This window comes from Mixophyes fleayi, chromosome 2 (genome assembly GCF_038048845.1).
Source record: "Mixophyes fleayi isolate aMixFle1 chromosome 2, aMixFle1.hap1, whole genome shotgun sequence".
In the NCBI taxonomy this organism is placed as follows: domain Eukaryota; kingdom Metazoa; phylum Chordata; class Amphibia; order Anura; family Limnodynastidae; genus Mixophyes; species Mixophyes fleayi.
Window position 1 is genome coordinate 130001 of NC_134403.1, and position 10000 is coordinate 140000.

The window sequence follows — 10000 nt, forward strand, 5'->3', positions numbered from 1 at the left end:
GTTTTCGAGCTTTCCTTAACAAAAATCCTATCTATCCTAGACCTACAACTGCCTCTAAAGTAAGTGAAACCCGTGTGGTCCGGAGAATGGCGAACGTGAACATCCACCAGACCAGCCTGTCTAACCATGCTATTTAAAAAAATGGAGTCATAGCCCAACGTGGTCTTTGAACCTCCCCTGTCTTTTGTCCTAGTGATGGTGTTGAAATCACCGCCAAAGACTATCTGTCGGGCCGAAAAAAGGTATGGCTTTATCGCCCTGAAGAGGCACTTCCTATCCCACTTTGTTTGAGGCCCATAAATGTTAATCAGCCTCAGGTCGTGCCCCCTCAGATTGACATCTAATATCATGCACCTACCTACCTCAAGCTCAATAACTCGCTGGATGGTTATCATGCCGGTAAAAAGCACCGCCAACCCACCGTACGGCTCGGCCGCAAGAGACCAGTAGGAGGGCCCCCGCCTCCACTCTCTCTTTGCCTTATGCAGGTCAGCTAGCTGACCCAGTCTGGTCTCCTGCAAAAATAAAAAGTCAACCTCAACCGTGTTGAAAAAATCAAAGGCCATATAACGAGCACGCTCGGAAAGGATAGAAGCCACATTAATGGTGGCAAATCTAATGGGCTGGGAAGCCATCCTTCTGAGTTATGGATAGTAGTAACAACTCACTTCTTCTTTATTTTCCTCGCTGAGTCTTCGTCAGAGGAACCGAACCTTTTGTAACTCAAACCCGCTTGTGGGGAGTCCCCCTCTACTGGGACTACCTCCCCTTCTATCTCTAGAGGGGTAGCGCCCAAATTTACCGGCCCCCTTACGGACCCACCGGGATCGCCTACCCCCTGCAGCCCTCCCCCCTCCCGGCCACCCTGAACACCAGATGAGTCAGCAAGCCCTCTCTGAGGACCCGAGGAGTTATCAGTACTTGCAGAAACAGCAGGACATAAAGGAGGGTTCTGGTCCTGTGGGCCAGGGGCTATACTCCCTCCCCCGGATTGTTTCTCCCCCACTAAGGACACCCGACCTTTGTCAGGAGGATCTGCCTTTCCAAGACTATTTGCGGGGTGGGCCTGTACCAGATCTTCCCCCAAGGGGGCCCCCAACTGAGCTATCACTACGTCCTTCAGGAAGGACCGGGCTGTTTTTTTGGTGCTTTCAGATGTTTTCCTGACCTTCGCGACCTCACCTAAAGGTATATCTCTTGATCTTCTTGACTTCTGCTTCCTCCTTACCACCTGGGCCAAGTTCCCCCCTGCATCCCTTGTAATCTCACCTTCCTCCATGCTTTCTTCACTGCTAGAAAATTGAAATCTATTGGATAGTATTATATCATCTTTGACTGTATGCTTTTTCTTACCCCTGCTCTTTTTGGGCCTTGACCACACATCAGATTCAATTACAGTGCTCTTAACTGCCTCTACGGCTGCGGGGGGGGAGGGGGGAGGGGAGGGGGGCCGTGGAGGGGCAGGGTCCACCGTAGGTTCTCTCTCTACATCCCCACGTTCCCCACTCTCTGCTACCACAACTGCACCTACCAATTCCTCATCTGTGTATCCGGCATTGTGGGCCGCGTGGGGGCATCTGCTAAAGGGGTGGCCTACCACTCCGCACAAATTACATCTGATTTTGCTGCAAGACCTCGTTTCATGCCCCGTGTCACCACAGTGCCCACACTTCTGCTGAGGGCAATTTGCGCTGAGGTGGCGGAAGTCCCCACATTTGTGACACATCCTCGGCTGACCTGGGTAAAAGCACTGTATCCTGTCGCGGCCGATGAAGGCCGCCGAGGGTAGGTGCACCAGGCCAGCCTCCGTGCTCCTAAGGTCTACTGTGGTGGACCATCCGCCACCCCAGACACCGTGGCTGGGATCCGGCACCTTGGTCAGTGGAGATGTTATTTTTGCATACCGGCCCACCCAGAATGCAAGGTCTGCCGGAGGGATGGATTCATTTCTCACCAGAATGGTAATTCTTACTTTTTCCTGACGGGTTATCGCTATGGCTCTAAAGTTCGTCCATGGATCTCTCGACCTGCATCCACCCCATTTGTTCCAAAAGGCTTGCAGCCCCTGGTACGTCATAAAGCTGAGATCGTATTCCGTCGTATTTACAGGGTGAATGCAGGCAAAGAGATCCGTAGGGACGAAGCCAAAGGAATCTAAAAAAACCTTTAAGAACTCTGATCTATTGGGGGGCTCCTTCCCTACAAATTTCAGCTGTACTACATTCCGACGTTTGAAAGGCTGAGCTGACGTTGGCATTGGCCCCTGTGACCTGGTCGGACCGTTTGCCCCGTTACCCGTAACCCTTGGGCCCGCTACAGCCCCTGCATATGATCTCACCCCCGGTAAGGGACCCGAGTCCAACCCTTGACCCATTTCTGACGTTTGACCATTGTTACCACCCACGTTAATTCCCCTTACCGCTTGCCGGGGCCCAGACCCCACCTCCCTGGGGCTGGGTAATGGTTGCACGCCCTCTCCCATTATACCTGGCATTGTCTTGGATGTTTTTTCTATTAATTCCATCGCTTGTCTGGCCCTATCTGTTATACACAGCGGACCATATATTGTTTCAATGAGCTTACTTTGGACTGTACTGGGTCTCCCCCCTGCTCCCCCAGACGTCCCAGCCGAGGCCCCTGGGTTCCGTACATGTTTAGGCTCATTTGTGGACCTCCCAACTGTCCCTTCCATATTACCGCTCTTTGCAGCCTGAGGAACTACCGTACTTTTTCCCCTCACAGTATGTACATTACTAGCCTCGGGTGTGCTGGTTTGGACCACAGGAACACGCTGACAGCTCAGCTGCACCACAGAGGACAGTGCTGCCGCTGTGTCACAAGTATTTCCTCTGGCACCTACATCAGGCACATCCCCAGCCAACACCGTGTTATCAGTATTTACACATGTCATCACCACATTACATTTCTCTTGAGGATCTCTCACATCCTCTACCACCACAGTACATTCCGTTTTAGACATACTGACACGGACCACGGGATCTTGCCGACAGTCCGGCAGCGCTTCAGAACGCGCCGCCGCTGTGTCACAGGCATCCCTCCCGGTCATTGAGTCAGACTTCTTATTCACATCTAACACATTGTTATTCATTATGGTATTCGAACAGTCACTGACAATACTTGGAGGAGCTTCTGAACTTACCGGCCTCGGGGCATACAGGTTCTCGCTTCCGGCTTCACCTTGGGAGTGCACTACAATCCCCTCCTCGGGAACTTGCACCGCACCATCGGGTCCGCCTTCCACTACTCCCCGGCCCTTCACGGACCTCTGCTCCCCCTCCATAGAACGGATTTCACCGTAGAGACCGCCACTGTCGCTTACACTCTGGGTCTCAGCTACCTCGTTAGGGGGTAGTATCCCTGAGTCCTCCAGGTTCGTTGCGCACACGATCTCTTGCAGTTTAAACAGCAGTTTTTCTTTTTCTTTTAAGGCCTCCGATAAGTCCTCAATCTCCGCTGAGAAGACTGCCCTGTCACGGCTAAAAGCACGGTTGCGCTTTTTCTTTTTTTGCGCAATGAGTCTCTCCAGACTTTCCATCTCCGTTTTTAGTTCCCCGATCTGGGCCTCGATATCCACCTCCTCCGCTTCGCTATCCTCGGACTCAGGTAGGCTCACGGATGCCGGATCTATCGGTCTGTCCGAACCGACTCCCCTCCGTTCAGGCTGGCATGTACCGCTCAGTGCCTGGCTCACCGCGGCCTCTCCCGATTCCGGCCTGGGCTCCGCTTCGGAGTTTGTTCTGACGGCCTTCTGCAATAACATCGGCTGCAAGGCCTCCAAGTTTACACAGGGTTGCATGCCCCGTTTCCCTGTCAGTTTTGCCCCCGAGCCCAGTTGCTTCACTGGGCCCTGGTCACAAGTTACCTTCCCCTGTATACCCATATTAGACTCCATATGGGATATTACAGGCTTAGCAGGATTGCTTAGACCGGGCTTGGGATCCGTTTCTCCCTCTATCTTCTCCTGTTCGCCCATATTAATTTTCATATGGGATATTGCAGGCGTTTCACCTTCTATATGCAGGGTAGAAATATGTATAGTCTCTGTGGAAGTCTCACCACAAACCCCCGCTGCCAAGCTGGTACTAGGCTTAGTTGTATTGACATTTTCCATGTCTGGCGTTTTAGGCCCAAAAGCCTGGGGAGTTTCCTGCTCACCTCCCCCAGGATCCTCCATCCTTGGCTGGGATGCACCACAGAGCAAATCTGATACACGAGCTGCTTGCACACACAACTTTCCTCCACGGCTGCTGGCACCAGACTTGCCCTCCAATGGGTCCTCGTTAAAGGATTTAAAGTGTACTCATTCCAATTACAGGGCCTCGAAAGAGTCCTGTATTGTTATTTTTCGTCACTACCTCCCCGAGTCGGGAGTGGGTAATTTGCGCGCCTGCTGCCTTCCTTGGATGTGGTAGCCGTTTCTCAGGCTCCCTCTCCGGAATCGAACCCTGATTCCCCGTTACCCGTGGTCACCATGGTAGGCGCGGAAAGTACCATCGAAAGTTGATAGGGCAGACATCCGAATGTATCGTCGCCGTCACGGGGACGTGCGATCGGCCCGAGGTTATCTAGAGTCGCCAAAGCGGCCGGGGGCCGGCGGGCCCGGGCCGAGGCCCGGAGCACCGCCGGGGCGCCCCGGATTGGTCTTGGTCTGATAAATGCACGCATCCCGGGGGGTCAGCGCTCGTCGGCATGTATTAGCTCTAGAATTACCACAGTTATCCAAGTAACGGGTGGAGCGATCAAAGGAACCATAACTGATTTAATGAGCCATTCGCAGTTTCACTGTACCGGCCGTGTGTACTTACACGTGCATGGCTTAATCTTTGAGACAAGCATATGCTACTGGCAGGATCAACCAGGTAGCTTTCCCTCCGGGAATTGAGGGGGAGCTGATTGGGGGGGGGCGGGCGGGCGGCGGACCGGCCCCAAGGAGGTGAGCCGGGGCCGTCGCCACCGGCCTCTCGCGGGGGACCTGGACCGTCCGCTTCGCCCCACCCTCCCCCCCGGCCCGCTCCCGCCGCCTGGCTCAACCGCGGGTCGCCTCAGGGAGGCTCCGAGGGCCGGGCGGGGGTAAGGCCGGGCCCGCGCTAGCGTGGGCGGCTGCCGGGCGGCAGCGGTGGGTGACGACGGGTCAGCGGGGGGAACTAGTGCGCTCCGCCGGGGTTGTGGACCCGGGGTGGGGTGGCGGGGTCGGGCGCGCCTCGCGGTGCCGAGGGCGCCCGCCCATCCCCAGCCCGGGCTCCGGCCGTATCGGGCGCCTGGGGGTCGGGGCGGGTCGGGGCAGACTCTGCCGCGGGGAGCGGCGTCCGGCCTCTCCCCGGCGCCGGGGAGGGGGACGCGCCTCGAGCGGCCGCCCTTGCGGGTGGGGCCGGGCCGCTTCCGGGGCGGACGGGAGGGTGGCGGTCGCGCCAGCGGCGGGACCCCCCCAGGGGCCCCGCCTGGCGACCGTCCCTCCCCGCCGGGAAGCGGGGTGCCTGGTCGATCGGAGAGAGAGAGAGTCGACTCGCGGGGGGGTCGTCGACGCGGGCCGAGAGAAATCCTCCCGAGGGACAGAGGAATCGCTCGCCGCTCAGAGTCCTGCTCGGAGAATCCCAAAGCGGGTCTTATCGAGTTTGCCCCGTGCGCCAGTTAGGGGGACCGGGTTCGGAACGCGGCCGGCGCTCCGGAACCCGGGGTCGGCCACGGCGGCCGAATCCGTCCTCATCGGGCCTTCCGCCCTGGATCCCCCGGCTCGGGGGAAGGGGGCCTCCGACGCGGCAGCTGCGAGGGGGAGCGAGCTAAAACCGACGGCTCCCCGGCGGTCAGGGATGTCCCTGGGCCTTCTTCCCACATTTTGCCCCCGGGGCCCCTGGCTCCGGAGGTCCCCCGGCCTGCGGGGACCCTCACGGCGGGTTTCCCGGTGGTCGGGGAGGTCCCTGGGCCTTTTTCCCAAATTTGGCCCCCGGGGGGCGCTCGCTCCCTACCAGCCTGCCCGGCTTGTGCCCCTTGGTCTTCGAGTCTTTGGGGCCTCACCCCTGCAAGGCATTTGGGTTGAATTGCCTAAGACTCCCCCCCGGCCAGCCCAACCGGAGAGAGAGAGGAATCGCTCGCCGCTCAGAGTCCTGCTCGGAGAATCCCAAAGCGGGTCTTATCGAGTTTGCCCCGTGCGCCAGTTAGGGGGGCCCGGTTCGGAACGCGGCCGGCCTTCTGGAACCCCGGGTCGGCCACGGCGGCCGAATCCAACCTCATCGGGCCTTCCGCCCTGGATCCCCCGGCCCGGGGGAAGGGGGACTCCGGCGCCCAAGTACAAAGCAACAGCTTGGTCAGGGGTGGAAAGCGATATCCAGAATTGGCCACCGGGGGGCGCTCGCTCCCTACCAGCCTGCCCGGCCTGCTGGGACCCCTAACGGCGGGTTCCCCGGTGGTAGGGGAGGTCCCTGGGCCTTTTTCCCAGGTTTGGCCCCCGGGGGCCCCTAGCTCCGGAGGTCCCCCGGCCTGCGGGGACCCTCACGGCGGGTTCCCCGGTGGTCGGGGAGGTCCCTGGGCCTTTTTCCCAGGTTTGGCCCCCGGGGGCCCCTAGCTCCGGAGGTCCCCCGGCCTGCGGGGACCCTCACGGCGGGTTCCCCGGTGGTCGGGGAGGTCCCTGGGCCTTTTTCCCAGGTTTGGCCCCCGGGGGCCCCTAGCTCCGGAGGTCCCCCGGCCTGCGGGGACCCTCACGGCGGGTTCCCCGGTGGTCGGGGAGGTCCCTGTGCCTTTTTCCCAGGTTTGGCCCCCGGGGGCCCCTAGCTCCGGAGGTCCCCCGGCCTGCGGGGACCCTCACGGCGGGTTCCCCGGTGGTCGGGGAGGTCCCTGGGCCTTTTTCCCAGGTTTGGCCCCCGGGGGCCCCTAGCTCCGGAGGTCCCCCGGCCTGCGGGGACCCTCACGGCGGGTTCCCCGGTGGTCGGGGAGGTCCCTGGGCCTTTTTCCCAAGTTTGGCCCCCGGGGCCCCTGGCTCCGGGGGTCCCCCGGCCTGCGGGGACCCTCCCGGCGGGTTCCCCGGTGGTCGGGGAGGTCCCTGGGCCTTTTTCCCACATTTTGCCCCCGGGGGCCCCTGGCTCCGGGGGTCCCCCGGCCGGCGGGGACCCTTCCGGCGGGTTCCCCGGTGGTCGGGGAGGTCCCTGGGCCTTTTTCCCAAATTTGGCCCCCGGGGGGCGCTCGCTCCCTACCAGCCTGCCCGGCTTGTGCCCCTTGGTCTTCAAGTCTTTGGGGCCTCACCCCTGCAAGGCATTTGGGTTGAATTGCCCAAGACTCCCCCCCGGCCAGCCCAACCGGAGAGAGAGAGGAATCGCTCGCCGCTCAGAGTCCTGCTCGGAGAATCCCAAAGCGGGTCTTATCGAGTTTGCCCCGTGCGCCAGTTAGGGGGGCCTGGTTCGGAACGCGGCCGGCCTTCTGGAACCCCGGGTCGGCCACGGCGGCCGAATCCGTCCTCATCGGGCCTTCCGCCCTGGATCCCCCGGCCCGGGGGAAGGGGGACTCCGGCGCCCAAGTACAAAGCAACAGCTTGGTCAGGGGTGGAAAGCGATATCCAGAATTGGCCACCGGGGGGCGCTCGCTCCCTACCAGCCTGCCCGGCCTGCGGGGACCCTCACGGCGGGTTCCCCGGTGGTCGGGGAGGTCCCTGGGCCTTTTTCCCAAATTTGGCCCCCGGGGCCCCTGGCTCCGGAGGTCCCCCGGTCCGCGGGGACCCTTCCGGCGGGTTCCCCGGTGGTCGGGGTGGTCCCTGGGCCTTTTTCCCAAATTTGGCCCCCGGGGCCCCTGGCTCCGGAGGTCCCCCGGCCTGCGGGGACCCTCACGGCGGGTTCCCCGGTGGTCGGGGAGGTCCCTGGGCCTTTTTCCCACATTTGGCCCCCGGGGCCCCTGGCTCCGGAGGTCCCCCGGCCTGCGGGGACCCTCACGGCGGGTTCCCCGGTGGTCGGGGAGGTCCCTGGGCCTTTTTCCCAAATTTGGCCCCCGGGGCCCCTGGCTCCGGAGGTCCCCCGGCCTGCGGGGACCCTCACGGCGGGTTCCCCGGTGGTCGGGGAGGTCCCTGGGCCTTTTTCCCAAATTTGGCCCCCGGGGCCCCTGGCTCCGGAGGTCCCCCGGCCTGCGGGGACCCTCACGGCGGGTTCCCCGGTGGTCGGGGAGGTCCCTGGGCCTTTTTCCCAAATTTGGCCCCCGGGGCCCCTGGCTCCGGGGGTCCCCCGGCCGGCGGGGGGCCTCCCGGCGGGTTCCCCTGTGCTCGGGGTGGTCCCTGGGCCTGTTTCCCAGATTCGGCCCCCGGGGGGCGCTCACTGCCTGCGGTCCTGCCCGGCTTGTGCCCCTTGGTCTTTGAGTCTTTGGGGCATCACCCCTGCAAGGCATTTGGGTTGAATTGCCTAAGACTCCCCCCCGGCCAGCCCAACCGGAGAGAGAGAGAAATCGCTCGCCGCTCAGAGTCCTGCTCGGAGAATCCCAAAGCGGGTCTTATTGAGTTTGCCCCGTGCGCCAGTTAGGGGGGCCTGGTTCGGAACGCGGCCGGCCTTCTGGAACCCCGGGTCGGCCACGGCGGCCGAATCCGTCCTCATCGGGCCTTCCGCCCTGGATCCCCCGGCCCGGGGGAAGGGGGACTCCGGCGCCCAAGTACAAAGCAACAGCTTGGTCAGGGGTGGAAAGCGATATCCAGAATTGGCCACCGGGGGGCGCTCGCTCCCTACCAGCCTGCCCGGCCTGCTGGGACCCCTAACGGCGGGTTCCCCGGTGGTAGGGGAGGTCCCTGGGCCTTTTTCCCAGGTTTGGCCCCCGGGGGCCCCTAGCTCCGGAGGTCCCCCGGCCTGCGGGGACCCTCACGGCGGGTTCCCCGGTGGTCGGGGAGGTCCCTGGGCCTTTTTCCCAGGTTTGGCCCCCGGGGGCCCCTAGCTCCGGAGGTCCCCCGGCCTGCGGGGACCCTCACGGCGGGTTCCCCGGTGGTCGGGGAGGTCCCTGGGCCTTTTTCCCAGGTTTGGCCCCCGGGGGCCCCTAGCTCCGGAGGTCCCCCGGCCTGCGGGGACCCTCACGGCGGGTTCCCCGGTGGTCGGGGAGGTCCCTGTGCCTTTTTCCCAGGTTTGGCCCCCGGGGGCCCCTAGCTCCGGAGGTCCCCCGGCCTGCGGGGACCCTCACGGCGGGTTCCCCGGTGGTCGGGGAGGTCCCTGGGCCTTTTTCCCAGGTTTGGCCCCCGGGGGCCCCTAGCTCCGGAGGTCCCCCGGCCTGCGGGGACCCTCACGGCGGGTTCCCCGGTGGTCGGGGAGGTCCCTGGGCCTTTTTCCCAAGTTTGGCCCCCGGGGCCCCTGGCTCCGGGGGTCCCCCGGCCTGCGGGGACCCTCCCGGCGGGTTCCCCGGTGGTCGGGGAGGTCCCTGGGCCTTTTTCCCACATTTTGCCCCCGGGGGCCCCTGGCTCCGGGGGTCCCCCGGCCGGCGGGGACCCTTCCGGCGGGTTCCCCGGTGGTCGGGGAGGTCCCTGGGCCTTTTTCCCAAATTTGGCCCCCGGGGGGCGCTCGCTCCCTACCAGCCTGCCCGGCTTGTGCCCCTTGGTCTTCAAGTCTTTGGGGCCTCACCCCTGCAAGGCATTTGGGTTGAATTGCCCAAGACTCCCCCCCGGCCAGCCCAACCGGAGAGAGAGAGGAATCGCTCGCCGCTCAGAGTCCTGCTCGGAGAATCCCAAAGCGGGTCTTATCGAGTTTGCCCCGTGCGCCAGTTAGGGGGGCCTGGTTCGGAACGCGGCCGGCCTTCTGGAACCCCGGGTCGGCCACGGCGGCCGAATCCGTCCTCATCGGGCCTTCCGCCCTGGATCCCCCGGCCCGGGGGAAGGGGGACTCCGGCGCCCAAGTACAAAGCAACAGCTTGGTCAGGGGTGGAAAGCGATATCCAGAATTGGCCACCGGGGGGCGCTCGCTCCCTACCAGCCTGCCCGGCCTGCGGGGACCCTCACGGCGGGTTCCCCGGTGGTCGGGGAGGTCCCTGGGCCTTT